Here is a 16345-nt window from a genome sequence, read left to right on the forward strand (position 1 = left end):
CTAAAATGTTGTCTATAGTAGTTTACTAGGCAGATATTAGAAATGACCAAATACTCTTTGAGACAAAAGATTAATTTCAAAAATACATGAGAAAGCAATCATTTTTCAAAGTGACACCTACTGTGGACAAAACTTTTTGAAAATAAATACCTGGAAATATGTTCATTACTGTTTATTCCACTTTTAAAATGATGTAATATTCATCTATAGAAACAGTATTTTCACATTAAAACTTAAAAATATAACTTTTCTTACCTGCTTAAAAATCTTCTAATTGCATTTTCAGTGTAATTTGAATCTGTTTGTTGAACTTGGAGAAATATAACAACTTTTGATTAGTTTACAAGAACAACCAAAGGGAAGATGAAAACCAACCAGCTGAATTCACCAAAACCTTGGCAAAGTAGATAGACAAGATTGAGAAAAAACATAATATTTATTAAGAACAGCCAATGGCGATCTTCAGTAATTTATTTCTGTGTATGTTCATGCGCTATTTTTTTCAAGTGTGACAATGGGATCAATTCAAGCAAATTTAGGACCAGAACTTCAAATTACTGCATCACAACATGTTAAATCAAGAACATTATGTCACACTGAATTTCTCTGAAAAAGTAATAGTTGCTCTGGAACAAGACAGTTTTTGTGGAGTTAAAATATCAAATATTTATTTCAACATTTTTCTTCCTTGTAATATTTTCATTTTTCTGGTGTTTACTGAAGTAATACATAGATGTAATTCTCAAATAAACACACACACAGTGATTAGGATGTATATTCAAGTCTTTAGTTGATAGGAATACATGTCAGAAGTGGAGACACTTATCAGTTATCCGATCTCATGCTACATTAGGTGCAAGGATCTCTAAAGCAGCAAGAACAGTGAGCTCAGAGGGAAAGCATTTCTGGGACCAAGGTAGATTGAGGAAGACTTCAGCAGGCATTCACCAGACAAATTAAAACACCAGCTTGACATTTTTCCATTTTCCTCCCCATTCCCTTCCCTCCACATGTGCAAATATTTATGGCTTCCAAAACATAAATGTCACAAGTTTTTAACCAGTATTTGGTGAGATAAAGCAGAGGTTAGGATTCTAATACAGTAAAAATGACTCCAGAGCCAGTGTTTTTAAAGACCAATCCATTTTTTCTTCTTTATTTCTAACACTGACAACTATTTCACACTCTTGTCAAAATTTATTATTAAAATGCCGTGTTTTTATTGTGAATGTTTTCAGTGTTTCCTTATTGAGCAAGATGTTGGCTGCTAATTTGAATTGATATTGACATAAAGTTATATAAAGATATAGTAACAAATATTGCTTGTTTTCTTAGATATTTACAGGAAGTTAATAAAAACTGGTTGTTTTTATCTATAATTTAATCTTTCTTTCTTTCTTTCTCATTGAGATAATATTGGTTTATTATTATGTAGGGTTCTGGTGTACAAAATTATTATTAAGCATCTGTATATGCTAAAACATAATCACCACCAGAAGTGTAGTTTGCATCCATCACCACATAATTGACCACCTTTACCCATTTCACCCTTTCTCCACCGCTTTTCCCCTCTGGTAACCACCAATCTATTGTCTGCTTCTGTGAGCTTATTTTCGTTTTCTTTTTTATATTTCACCTGAGTGAAATCATACGGTATTTGTCTTTCTCCGTCTGATTTATTTCACTTAGCATAATGCCCTCAAAGCCCAACCATGTTCTTGCAAATGGCAAGATTTCATCTTTTTATGACTGAGCAGTATTCCATTGTATGTACAGACCACCTCTTCTTTATCCAGACATCTGTTGATGGGCACTTAGTTTGTTTCCTTGTAATGCTGCAATGAACACAGGAATGCATATATCTTTTCAAATTAGTGCTTTTGTATTCTTTGGATAAATACCCAGGAGTGGGATAGCTGGATCATATAGTAGTTATGGTCTTCAGCTTTATATAGAGAGATCTCTATACTGTCTTCTGTAATAGTTGCACCAATTTACATTCTCACCAACAGTGTATAAGGATTCCCTTTCATCCTCTCCAACACTTGTTATTTCTTGTCTTTTTGATAATAGCCATTCTAATGGGCATGTAGGTATATCTCATTGTGGTTTCGATTTGCATTTTTCTAATAATTAGTGATATTGAACATCTTTTCATGTACCTGTTGGCAATCTGTGTGTCTTCTTTAGAAAAATATCTATTCAGATCCTCTGTCCATTTTGTAATCAGGTTGTTTGTATTTTTTGCTGTTGAATTGTATGAGTTCTTTATATATTATAGATATTAACCCCTTATCAGATATATGATTTGCAAATATGTTCTCCCATTTGGTAGGTTATCTTTTCATTTTCTTGCCAGTTTGCCTTCTGTGCAGAAGCTTTTTAGTTTGATGTAGTCCTGTTTGCTTAATTTTACTCCTGTTTCCCTTGCCTGAGGAGACATATCCAGGAAGACATTGCTAAGACCAAGGTCAAAAAGCATACTGCATATATTTTCTTCTAGGAGTTTTGTGGTTTCAGGGCCTACACTTAAGTCTTTAATCCATTTTCAGTTAGATTTTGTGTATGGCGTAAGACAGTGGTCTACTTTCGCTCTTTTGCATGTGGCTGTCCTGTTTTCCCAGCACCATATATTGAAAAGACTTTCCTTTCTATTGTGTGTTTTTTACTCTTTTGTTGTAAATTAGTTATCCATATATATGTGGGTTTACTTCTGGGCTCTCAGTTCTGTTTCATTGATCTGTGTGTCTGTTTTTCTTCCAGCATCATGCTGTTTTTATTCTTACAGCTTTGTAGTATAGTTTGAAATCAGGGAGCATGACACTTCTGGCTTTGTGTTTTTTCTCAGAATTGCTTTACATATTCAGGGTCTTTTGTAGTTCCATACAAATTTTAGGATTTTTCATTTTATTTCTGTGAAAAAAATGCCATTGGGATTTTAACAGAGATTGTATTGTATGTGTAGATTTCTTTAGGAAATAAGGACATTTTAACAGTTAATTCTTCCAATCCATGAGCACGGAATATCTTTCCATTTCTTTTTGTCTTCTTCAATTTCTTTCAGTAATGTCTTATAGTTTTCAGTCTCCAGGTCTTTCACCTCCTTGGTTAAACTCATTCCTAGGTATTTTGTTCTTTTTGTTGAAATTGTAATTGGGATTGTTTTCTTAATTTCTGTTTTTGATAGTTTGTTGTTAGTGTATAGAAACACAATAGGTTTTTGTGTGTTGATTTTTCACCCTGCAAATTTTATTTTACTATCTGTAATAGTTTGTTGGTGCAATTTTTAGGGTTTTCTACATAGAAAATCATGTTGTCCACAAATAGTGACAGACTCACTTCTTCCTTCATAATATGAATGCCTCTTAATTCTTCTTACTTATTTGCTCTGGTTAGGACTTCTAGTATGATGTTGAATAAAAGTTGCGAGAGTGAGCATCCTTGTCTTCCTGATCTTAGAGAAAAACTTTCAGTGTTTCACTGTTGAGTATGATGTTAGTGTAGGTCTGTCATATATTTTGAGGTACTTTCCTTCTATACCCATTTTATCAAGAGTTTTTATCATAAATGAATATTGAGACTTATCAAATGCTTTGTCTGCAACTATTCAGATGATTATATGATTTTTATCCTTTCATTTGTTAATGTGGTATATCGCAAAGATTGATTTGTGTGTGTTGAGCCAATTTGCTAATATTTTGTTGAGAATTTTTGCATCTGTGTTCATCAGAGATATTGGCTGCAATTTTCTTTTTTTGTGTTGTCCTTGGCTGATATTCTTAGTAGAGTAATGTTGGTCTCATAAAATAAATTAGGAAGCATATTCTCTTCTTCAATTTTTGGGAGAATTTCAGAAGGATAGGGATAAATCTTCTTTGGACATTTGGTATAATTCACCAGTGAAGTCTTCTGGACTTTTGTTTTTTGCGAGGTTTTAATTACTATTTCAATCTCCTTTGTAGTGATTGGTCCTCTCAGATTTTTTATTTCTTCATGGTTCAATCTTGGAAAATTGTATGATTCTAAGAATTTATCCATTTCTTCTAGATTTTCTTTTATCCTCCTTTATATTTCTGTGGTATCCATTGTAACTTCTTCTCTTCATTTCTGATTTTATTTATTTGAGACTTCTCTCTTTTGTTCTTGGTGAGCCTAGCTAAAGGTTGTCAGTTTTGTCTATTTTTCAAAGAACCAGAACTTAATTTCATTGAACTTTTTTATTATCTTTATAATCTTTTTCATTTATTTTTTCTCTGATTTTTATTACTTCCTTCCTTATACTGATTTGGGGCTTCATTTGTTATTGTTTTTCTACTTCCTTTAGGTGAAAATTTATATTGCCTACTTTAGATTTTTCTCGCTCTTGAGGTAAGCCTGTTTTGCTACAAACTTCCCTCTTCTTATAGCTTTTGCTGAATCACATAGATTTTGCAATGTCATATTTTCATTTGTCTCCCTGTAGTTTTTTTATTTCTGTTTTGATTTATTCATTGACCCAATAGTTGGTCAGCAGCATATTGTTTAATATCTACATATTTGAGAATTTTTTCTGTCTTCTTCTTGTTGATTTCTAGTTTCATATTGTTATTGTCTGAAAAGATGCTTAATATGATTTCCATCTTAAATTTATTGAGACTTGTTTTGTTTCCAAACATATGGTCTATCCTTGAGAATGTTCTATGTGCACTTGAGAGCAATGTGTGTTCTGCTGCTTTGGGGTAAAATGTTCTGTATATATCTATTAAGTCCATCTGATCTACTGTGTCATTTAAGGCCAATATTTCCTTGTTGATTGTCTGACTGGATGATCTGTCCACTGATATATGTAGAGTGGTAAAATCTCCTACTCTTATTGTATTGCTGTAAATTTCTTCTCTTAGGTATGTTAACAGTTGCTTTGTATATTTTGGTGCTCCTAAGTTGGGTGTGTATATATTAATAAATGTTATGCCTTCTTGATGATTTTCACTTTTATGACTATATAATTCATCTTTGTTTCTTGTTACCATTTTTGGCTTGAAGTTTATTTTGCCTGATATGAGTATTGCTAGATCTGCTTTCTTTTGACAATCATTTGCTTGGAGTACCACCTTACACACCTTTACTTTGAGCATATGTTTGTCTTTAGAGCCAAGTTGAGTCTCCTGAAGGAAGCGTGTGGTTGGATCTTGTTTTTTAATCTATCCAGCCACTCTCTGCCTTTTTATTAGTGAGTTCGATCCATTTACATTAGAGTGATTATTGGTATAGGAGGACTTACTACTTGCACTTTATCTTTTATTTTCTGGTTTTTCTATATCTCCATTGTTTCTTTCCTCTTGTGTTTCTTTTTGCCATTTGGTGGCTTTCTATAATGTTTTTCTCAGTTTCCTCTCTTTTTATGTTTTGTGTCTCTCCTCCAGATTTTTGTTTATTAGTTGCCGTAAGGTTTCTATACAATGTCTCACAGATAAAATAGTCCTTTATTTGCTGATAGCATCTTATCTTTATTTGCCTATATGAGTTCCATCTTATTCCTCCTCCTCTTTTTGTTGTGACAAATTTCCCTTTTTATATTGTGAGTTCATTGCCATATTGAAGTGACTTCACACCATTTTAATGCCCCCCCCTTAACCTTAATGCTATAATAAAGTGTTTAACGTCCTATTCTGTGAAAGTTTTGAAATTTTCTGATTCTATTTATCACCTTACTCATAGTTTTGTGTTCTTTTGCCTCTGGTTGAAGAGTTCCTTTCAACATTTTTTGTAAGGAAGATCTAGTGGTGGTGAACTCCTTCAACTTTTGTTTGTCTGGGAAAGCATTTATTTCTCCTTTATATCTAAAGAACAACTTTGATGGATAGAGTATTCTTGACTGGCAGTTTTTTCTTTCACTATTTTGAATATGTCATTTCACTCTCTCGTGGTCTGTAGAGTTTCTGCTGAGAGATCTGCTGATAGCTTAATGGAGTTTCCTTTGTAGATTACTAATGTTTTTCCTCTGGCTGCCTTTACAATTCTTTCTTTGTCTTTGAATTTTTCCATTTTTAATATAATGTGTCTTGAAGAAAGTCTTTTTGCTTTGAGATAATCAACTTCATAGACTTGTATATCCAGTTCCTTTCGCAGGTTTGGGAAACTCTCAGCTAATATTTCTTTCAATAAACTCTCTGCTCCCTTCTCTCTCTTCTTCTTCTGGGATACCCATTTTCCTCATATTTTTTCTATTTGAGTTTTTCTAATTGATTTGGATTTTTTTTGTAGAATTTCTTCATTTTTTAAAAATCTTAGTTCTCTCTCCTCTTCCACCTGAATTATTTCTGATTCTATTTGAGAGCTAGTACTTTCTACCTTCCATTGTCTTTGCCAGAGGTATCATTGGTGCCCTCATTTTACTACTTGTGCCTCTGAGGTTCATGATACTTTATTGCTAGGATCGTGAGTGCCAATTCCACATCCAGGGTTGTCAAGTTCACAGGCTCTGTCACCACTGGTTGGGGGGCTAGGGTTGCAGATGCTGCTGTGGCTTGACGGAACCAGGTTTGTGGGCTCTGCCACCACTGCAACCCAGTTTTCTGTGGCCTTGAGTGCTGTTGCAGCCAGTAGGCTGGAGTCATGTGTGTTGCCTCTGCTGCTACTTCCAAAATTTCTGGGGGTTCTGGCACCACCACTGCCAGAGTACTGGGTTTTCAGGCATTGCTTCAGGCTAGGGTCCCCAGAGACACCACTACTGCCATGAGAGGGATATCTGGGTTGCGTGTGCTGCCTGGAGCCTCCAGTCACAGGTGCCATCATGGTTTTCAGACCTTCTGCTCTTATGTACCACCACAATTCCTGGAGCCTCTGTTCTTGGGTGCTGCTGCCACTGCTATGGGATGGGGAGAGTCTCGGACTCAAGTGCTGCCACACTTCCTGGATCCTCTCATTGTGGGCACCCTGATGGTTCCTGAAGCCTCAGGTCTTGGATGCTGCAACAGTTCCCAGAACCTCAGGTTGCAGGTGCTGCCACCCCTGCCAGGGACACCAGGGTCTTGGATGCTTTTGCCATTGCTGGGAGGGTTGGGTCTGCAGGCACTGCTGCCATAGTCAGGGGAGGAAGATAGGCTGGGTTATGGGCACCACTGCAGTTTCTGGAGACTCCAGGTACAGGCACTTCAGCAATTCCTGGACCCTCTATTTGTGGGTTCCATGGTGGTTCCTGGGGCCTCTGTTTGCAGATGTTGTCTCAGTTCTTGAAGCTTTTATTTGCAGGTGTTACTGCAGTTTCTGGAGCCTTTAACGGTGTGTACCACCTTGGTTCCTGGAGCCTCCAGTCTTGGGAGCCACATGCTGCGCCCCTGGTTCTGCCACCTCCATGAGGTTTAGTGCCTCCACATTCAGATGTACAGATGTATGGCTCTCTCAGGCTTTTGGGTATGCTGTGCAGACAATCCTTTGTTGATCTGTGGATGTCCTACTGGTTGTAACTTAGAGAGGAGAGACAAAGCAAACAACTCTCTCTGCCATAATTCTGACGTCACTCCTCTCATCTTATATTATATGTATGTTATAAGCTTGTTCCTTCATGGAGCCATTAGATTTATTAATTTGCTAAATATACTAGGGAGCCATCCTTGCCTTCTCAGTGTACTTACTTAGTCATAATATATTATTATTCTTAATATAAGGTAGATGAAATTTAATAATACTTTATAATTTATGTCACTAGTCATAAATGGGTGTGTGTGTTTATTCTATATTCATCATCCTGTTTTAAATTTTGCCTTGTACATCTTGCTTATTTTCTTTCCCTATGTAGTAGAACATTTGAATAGCATTTTTTTTATATTTTCAATTTGAAAGAACTCACCTATGAAATAATTTCGCACAGTGTATTGAAATGGGGTGAAATTTTTAACAATATACTCATTTTATTTAGAGGTTATTGTGCTCTTCAGGTTTTCTAAACCTTCTAAAATTAATTTTGGAATTTCACATTTTCTTAGAAAACTAACATTTTTATCTAAATGTCCAAATTTATTTTATAAAATTGTATGAAATTATATTTGTCTGTGTTCCTTTATTTACCTTTTACGTATTTGAATTTAAATCCTTTAACAGCTTGACTGAGATGTAATTAACATATCATGCAATTCTTCCATTTAAAGTGCATCATTCAATGGTTTTTAATATACTCACAGAGTTGTACAACCACCATCACAATTTAATTTTGGAACATTTTCATCACTCCAAAAGAAAAGCCAGTACAAATTAGCAGTCACTTTCTATTTCTCTCCTTATCACCAGGCCTAGTCAAACTCTAATCTAATTTTTCTCTTTCTAGATTTGACTCTTATGGATATTTCATATAAAAGTAGTAAGATAATTGTAGCCTTTTGCATCTGGCTGTTTAAATTTAGTGTCATATTTTCAATGCTTATCTTTGTTGTAGTATGCATCAGTACTTTATTTCTTTTTATGATGAGTGATATTCTGTTGTATGTAGATGCCAAATTTTGCTTATCCAGTCATCCATTAATTAGTATATGAGTTGTTTACATTTTTTCATTGTTGTGAATAATACTGCTATGAATAATCCTATATAAGTTTGTTTTAATTTTTCTCATTTATGTACCTAGAAGTGGAATTGTGGGATCAAATGCAATTTTTTTTAAGGTTGTGGTAATGATATTAGTTTAGAAATTCAATAAGAATAGATCTTAGAACATTTATTGGATTCTTTTCTTCCTTCATACTTTAAAAAAGTAAATAAATTTCTTCTGCTTTTCATATGCTGAAATTCGAAGAATAAATATACATTAATGAATTAATATATATTTCTGGAAGACATTTTAAATTGTGCTTATCTATGTGAGATCCATATCGATTTGTTATAGGGAAATGAGCTATGATTTTTTTTCTTATTTGGTTCCGAATTGCCATGCAAGATATGAACTTGAGACATATAAGGAATTAAGAGTTTAAGCTTAGGGAACTGATAAATCTCCATGTGGAAAGTAGACAGTATCAAACAAAAATTATTCTGTTATCTGTGTGCCAAGTTGCAAATGATTTTATAGTTTTCATCAAGGTAATTGATATATCCTAGAATGCTGTGATCTTACTGTTGAATTCTTTTCCAAATGAATATTTTTAGATTCTGTTGTTGGGTCCTTAGGATGTATGTATATACATATGTGTTTGTATCTGCTGTCTACACACAAACCACACATTCACTCACACAAAAGATATTTTATATATATATGTGTGTAAATCTATGTATATACATGTGTGTATATATGTGTGTGTGTATATATATATATATATTTAAATAGATAAAGCATGTCAAGACATTAATCTCAAAAACTTAACAGGTCCAAAACAAATGAAGTTATTTTTGCCTCTCTGTACAATGTCTTTTTTCACCTTTCTTAGCAATTTTATTAAAAACCACCAAAATACTTAAGATTGTATAAAACAGAGCACTATGAATCATCTCAATTCTTTTCTTTCCTACAGGATCCTGCATGGTCTAGATTCTGCTTGTTACAGAATCACACCATTTTACTTCCCACTCATCAGTTTTGTGGTCAATCCATACTGGCCTTTTCTGAAATACTCAGGTATCATTCTTCTATTGCTGCCTGGAATGCTTGATCGTCATCTTCTTGTTCTCCAAGAATCAAGTAGTTTCTGTCCTTGATGACCAGAATCTCTAGGGCAATAACCTCATTTTTAACCCTGTTTATCTCCTTCAGAGCACTCATCAGCATGAAGAAATATTTTGTTTAATTTTTTTGTCTCTTTTCTACACTAAAACACACGCTCCAGTAAGGAAAAACATTATGTCTACTATGGTCACCTTGCAGAATTATTGACATTAGAAATCATAGAATAAACAATTGTGAACTGAAAACATAAAATAAAAAAATAGTGTCATGAGGGCTAATTTCCTGGGAATCTATAGGAATATTAATAAACAAATGAGTAAGCAAATAGCAAACTATCACCTCAGACTCAAAATGAATAAAATTCCCTGTCCTTTTCAAATAACATATTCTTGTTTCCATATGTGCAAATTGCTAAGAAAAATATAAAGTACATCTTCGTTAATTTCAAAGAATTTACAAAGGTAAAAAATTCCTTTGAAAGTTAATATTAAATGTAAATTAAGTCTGAAGAATTTTGTTTTATTTAGGCAGTGATTATGAAAGATGTATAAGATGTGTCCTTAAAATAATCAAACATTCACAAAGTAGAGAGAATGGTAAATAGTGACAATGCAAGACCACACGTTTTTCCTAAGTATGCTGACATTGTTCAAAATATCTCTGTAGTCAAATGCTCTCCTGCTATGTTCAAAATATTTCTTGATCTTCTCTTTTGAGATTGTTCTCAGAGGCTGCAGCACATTCTTTTCAATATTATCTGTCATGGAAAATGTTTACCATTTAAAGGTGGATTCAATTTTTGGAAACCACACAACCAACTTTGAACCAAGTTTGCTGAATATGAGAGTGATTAAGTTGGAAGATACTTTTTAAATAAAAGAAAAACAACGTAACTAAAGTAATATGAATAACTTCATGGTCAGCTCACAAAACTGACCTTGAACTAAATCCCAAGAAAGAAATTTCAAAGATTTTCAGTAAAAGAGCAATAATACTGGAAAAATTTTCTTGCTTCATAAATGTGACTTACAGAGGTCTAGTAAGTCTGTCTAAAAATTAAACTCTCCCTATTAGCAATATTCTGTTGATATTTTGAACTACATTGTTAACTGATTTAAAACCTCAAAGGTCATGACTTGTACGCTTCAATAATTTGAGTGTATTTACTGGGGAATTATAACGGATATACTTTCCTAAATCACTTATGGAAACAGAAAAACTGAAAATTCTTGTTAGAGGGTTTGACGGTCTTTCTAAATGTGAGAATAGCCTCTGCAAATTGGTGAGATAACTGCTATTTTATTTTTCCTTAAAAATTTGAATAAATAAATAAAATATATGATAAAATAAAAACAACAAAAACAAATATTTAATAATTGAAAGCTCTAATTCAGTTCCTGAGTATACCAAAATTTAGTTGTGAAATTTTTCAAATGCTAAAATGATTCATCTTTTACAGAAAGTTAATAATTATCAGAATTGTTTGTTATATAGCTGATCTTATACTCAATGTAGAGATTAAAATGTAGAGATTGCATAAGAAAATTTATGTCCAATACATAGATTAAACAACCAAGATTTTAAGAATAAAATACTTTCAGAATAGTATACTAGTCAAAGAACTTAATTGCCAGCATGAGAAACCGATTCTTTCTAATGTAAAAGAAATTAGATTTATTAAATGATAAGTAACTAAGAACTCAGCCTATCTGACCAGGAGAAGTCTGGTTTGAATGTTTGCTTGATGATGACTCCAATGAATATTGAATACAGGAGACATCTAGCAGCCAATTTCAACTGCCTCTTCTCCTTTGTATCACATTTTTTCCAAACTCAAATTCTTGGGCAGCAGCTCCTGATTGACTAAAGTTTGCCATCCTTGCAAGCCCATTAGCTTCCAGGATTCTGGAAGAATTAATAGAATTAATACCTAGTATGACCTCCGTAGTCTGAATAGGTTCTTGTCCTTACATCAAGTCACACAGAACCGGATTGCCAAATTTAGCAATACATTTAAATGGCAGAGGATTAAAAAAAAAAGAAAGAAAGCAAATTTCAACTACTGCTCTTTTTATTGGAAGTATTTCAAGCAGTACGTCTGCTTAGATTTGGCTTCTCCTGGGGATTTGGTTTATGTCTGTTTCACACGTCTCTGATGCTCCTCGGACCAGCACTCTGGTTGGGGTAAATTCTTCTTATGGTGATGGCAGAAACAGAAGGCATGGGGAAAATACACAAAAGCTCTTAAGATCTAATTCTGAAAATAGCACAAAAACTCTGATTCTTATGTACTCTGCTGGCCAGAGCAAGTCAAATGTCCAAGTGAAAATGATAAGAAATAGAAAACCATATGGTAAAGATGAAGATGCAGATTTGGGGACAATAATTAAATCTGCTACAATGTAACCCTCAGAGAAACTAACCAGAAACAATGAGAGAGTAACTTCTTTGGGGAGTGGTATCAGAAGAGAGGAAAGATGAGGTGGAAGATTGTGCTTTTCATCCTAAGCCATTCTGTACCATTTTGATTCATAGAACATTTGCATGTTTTACCTTATTGAACAGAAAAAAAAACGTACAAGAACAAAACATATATGATTATTTAAAAAAATGAAAGAGAATAACAAATGACTTTTTTTAGACATTTGCATATCTTTATTATTAGAAAATGTAAAAAATTCTTGAAACCAAATTTTAGATATTTCTTTTTTATGCATCTGTCTTATTAAGTTACTGGAACCATAATTAATCCAGTTTATTTTACCAAAGGATTTTCTTAGACATTTTTATAAAAATAATATGGAAAAGGATTTTGACAGAAATGTAGGTTGAAAATAATACGAAATTGTATAATGTTATGATTATATTTAACACAAATTATACATAGGGTGATTTTTATGAGAATATCGTTCTCTCATTTTGATTTTACTGATTTTATGCTATTCTGTTACTTTTGTAGGAGAGGAAGACCTTTCCTCTACCCGCTGTGGGTTCTTCTGGCTGGAGAATGAATTAAATTCACATGAGACAGAATAACAGGAGAAAATTAAACAAAGCTTTATAGCATGTATACATGGGAGAGGCTCAGGCAACCTGAGCAACTCGTCAAAATGGCCAAAGCCACCACCTTAAATATCATCTTCAGCTAAAGATAAAGGAGGATGTTGGTGGTGGGGGGAGTCAGTTACAGGAGGTTACCAGACAAGCACAGTAAACAGGAGTAAGCTTATTATGCAGATTTAAGTTCTTGCCTTCTGCCTTGATTAAGAGTTTCTAGAGATAAGGTCAGCCCCTCTTCTTCCTGGTACAGAGAGGGAGACACCTTTACAGATGGAGATTTCCCTTACAAATGTAAATGTATCTTAACAAAGGGTAAGGAAATTCTACTGTTCAGTTTCTTTCCTTTCTGCAGTTTTTACAAGTAACCAGCCCAAAATAATCCTCATGCCAAGGAGACATATCTTGGGGTGGCTAATTCCAGTCCCCCATACTTTTATACTGCAATTATTCCAGTTAAATATTAAATCATATACAGTAAGCAACACAGGAACAAAATGTTATCATTAGTAGAGAAAGAATTTATTTTCAATGTCTCATAATGCCTATTTACTTTTACAAAGCCTTCTAATTTCTAAAAGGAAACTGCTTCTTAGAAGAACCAAGGTGTAAAGAGGTAGTTTGGAAAATGACATATAGTTTAATAAAATGACATAAAAATACGTTGAAATCCATCTGTTCCAAGTCTTATGAGTCTTTTCATTTATAATGGTGAATCTTTTTTGGGAGGTGCTATTTTCCAGAACCTTGATAACAAGTGTTTCTCATGTGTTATTGATGCGTGGTCGGTGATCCAAGGAGTCGAAAGAAAGATTTCTTGGACTCTCAAGATCTGGCAGTAGTGCTCTTTTATTTAGAGAATAGTGTGGAATAGCATGGGGACAGGACCCATGGGCAGGCAGAGCTGCCACTGCTGCTGCGTGGGGACAGGGCCCACAGGCAGGAGGAGCAACTGCTGCTGCTCCGAGTTGAGGCTTACGGCTAATTTTATAAGGCATGGATATGTGAGTCATCTCTTTACAAGACCAAGGAAAGAACATGAAAAAAAGTTAAAATGGTATCAGTGCTGGTAGGGTCCGGCCATTGGGCGGTCCCACAACTTTTAGATAAGAATCAAACCGGGTTGAGTAAATGGCAGAAGTCACCGCTCAAATATTATTTTCAGCTAAAGACAAAGGAGGATTTTGGTGTGGGGGGTCAGCTACATGAGGTTGCCAGACAGTAAACAACTTAAGTTCTTGCCTTCCCCATTAAGAGTTTCCAGAGATAAGGCCATCCCCCCTTCCTCCTGGCGCAGAGAGGGAGGCATGGAGATTTCCTTCACAAATGCAACTGTCTCTGATCAAAGGGCAAGCAAATTCCACTCCTCGGAGCCTGCTTCTCATCTGAAGTTTTAAAATTAACCAGCCTAAAATCCTCATCATTATCAACTACAGTCTTCACAATGGCTCTACAAGGAAGGTGCTAATGTTTTTTACCATTTTAGAGAGGAAGAAATTGTGTTTCTCAGGAAGATCAATGAATTTCCAAAGGTGACACAAAGAATAAATGTTGAGGAGGCAATTACACTGATTTTTTCTCTTCAATTCCTTGTTCTTAACAATGATGCAAGAATGTCTCTCTCAATGTACTTGGTATATTTGTATTACAAAGAATATTGCACTGATTGCAGAGTTAGAATATTACATAAGATATGTATGCAGATTTACTTAAGAGAGGAGGGATAAACCAATGGGGAAAAATTATTTGGAAATTTTCTTTAAAAATCATCCAACTTTAGATGATATCAAAGGTGAATCAAAGTATTTCAAATATAGAATGGAAGATTCCAGAGTGTGAGATTCTAGAAAGTGAGTAGGTGTGTGGAAATGAAAATTTGTAAGTAATTTTACTTTTTAACAATTATTCTAAGCCCGTACATTGAAAGAAGCCTACTTATTGATGACTCTTTCTTTACAAAGTTCAGGTTTTTAAATACAGGTATTTTAAATACTTTTATTTTTGCATTTATTCTGCCTCACATATCTTCTGCTCACTTTTTTACTCAAGTTTCTGTCTTTTAGCACTTTTAACAACAAGGGGATAGAACAGAGAACTCAATTAATTCAAGAAGTTTTGTTTACAGATCTAGTGAAAGGTTTAGTAGGGATTAAACTACTGGCTTGTCCCTTGCTCTCCCATGAGTTCAATAGATAATAGACCTAATTAGCCATTAAGAAGAAATGCTTTATTCAGAATTATAAGTGAACAGAATGGCACAGGAGAGGCTCTGGAGAGCCCGTGGCATTAAGAATCCCCTTTTTTTTTACAGCCAAAAAACCCAAAAGGAAAACCATAGTCGTTATGAGTTGGCATTAAATGTAGTTTCAACTACATAAAAAGGCTTTAAAATTTCTCTATTCTGATCTGTCAGCTCACTGACCAACAAATATAAGGTTTAATTGCTCTTAAAGGATTCAAAACTTTCAGGGTATCTCTACCATTGTTACAGCAGTTAAGTTTTCAATGGGCTTGTATTCCAAATACAGATGGTCCTTAATTAAAATTAAGCCAGCCTGGTTACAGCTGCAAACTCTTTAGTTCAATGAAATTCCCTCCTTATATTTTTCTCATTTCACTCATACAGGGTACAAACACACACACAGGTATTTTCTTTATTAGAAAAAAGGAACAATGGACACTTTAGTTTTCTATTGCAAAGATTATGAATAAATATATTACTGATCATGACGGCCTTAGTGTTCCCCTCAGCTTGGCTAAACTTTAAACAGGTTTATTCTTGACTATAGTTCTCTTTTCTTAGAGCATTTACTTTAGAAAACTTGTAATTGCAAATTCTTTCCCTCTGCCTTTTGAAATGTACATAAATCCCCATAAAACCTCTTGACAGTTTTATGACACAGAGAATGTCTTTCTCAAGTACCTGGGAACCATCTCTTTGAAATGTAATCATCAAGGAAGATAGAGCTCCTATCTTCCAGTTTCTATGGGAGGCTAGAAACCCAATTTCGGTGGGTACTTCCCTCCAAGTTATAAAAATACCTCCTGTTTTGAAGATATGAGAAAGTATAATTTTCCTTTGAATAAGAACAATCAGCAAGCACAGGTCGCCTAAGATTTTCTCCTAACTCAGCCCTTTAAACTCTCCAGCCCTTTGTTTCAGTGGGGTAGTCTCTCTTCCCCATTGTAATAGTTTTGGGTAAAGTCTGCCTTGCCTGCTTAACTTTGCCCAGTTCAATTTTTCTTTGACATTACTCAAAATACTTTACTGTGTGTTTCTTGTTGGGGATTCAAGATGGTAGTGTAGGAAGGGCCTGGACTTATCTCCTCCTACAGACACAATAAATATACAACTGCACATGGATCAATTCCCCCTGAAAAAGATGGAGAGCTAGTAGAATACTTGCTCCACTACCAAGGAGAAAAATGACCACATCAGGAAGGGTAGGAGAGGCAGACAAAAGCTCTCGCCAAATACTCCACCCCGAGCATGGTGGCACACGATAGGGAGGGATCTCACCAGATAAGTGTGTCACCATCTAGTTACCCTGAGGAATGCAAGGGTGAGTTTGGATATTTAAATTGTTTTTCCAAATTGTTCTTTTTCCTTTGGCTATGTTCAGGAGATGCAGTCACCAACCACCTTGAACCAGACCAAG

The 16345-nt window shown here is 34.6% G+C and overlaps 1 long non-coding RNA gene across 2 annotated transcripts in view; it reads left to right on the forward strand.

Moving 5' to 3' along the window:
- LOC139076976 (uncharacterized) overlaps window positions 1–13360 on the forward strand; it is a 75420-nt gene extending 62060 nt beyond the window's left edge. For both annotated transcript variants that reach the window (XR_011529063.1, XR_011529064.1), the window contains 2 exons: window positions 9478–9581; window positions 12589–13360. This is a non-coding gene — a long non-coding RNA (uncharacterized lncRNA). The remainder of the gene's footprint in view (window positions 1–9477; window positions 9582–12588) is intronic.
- Window positions 13361–16345: the final 2985 nt, after the last annotated feature.

This window comes from Equus przewalskii, chromosome 18, assembly GCF_037783145.1.
Source record: "Equus przewalskii isolate Varuska chromosome 18, EquPr2, whole genome shotgun sequence".
Classification (NCBI taxonomy): Eukaryota; Metazoa; Chordata; class Mammalia; order Perissodactyla; family Equidae; genus Equus; species Equus przewalskii.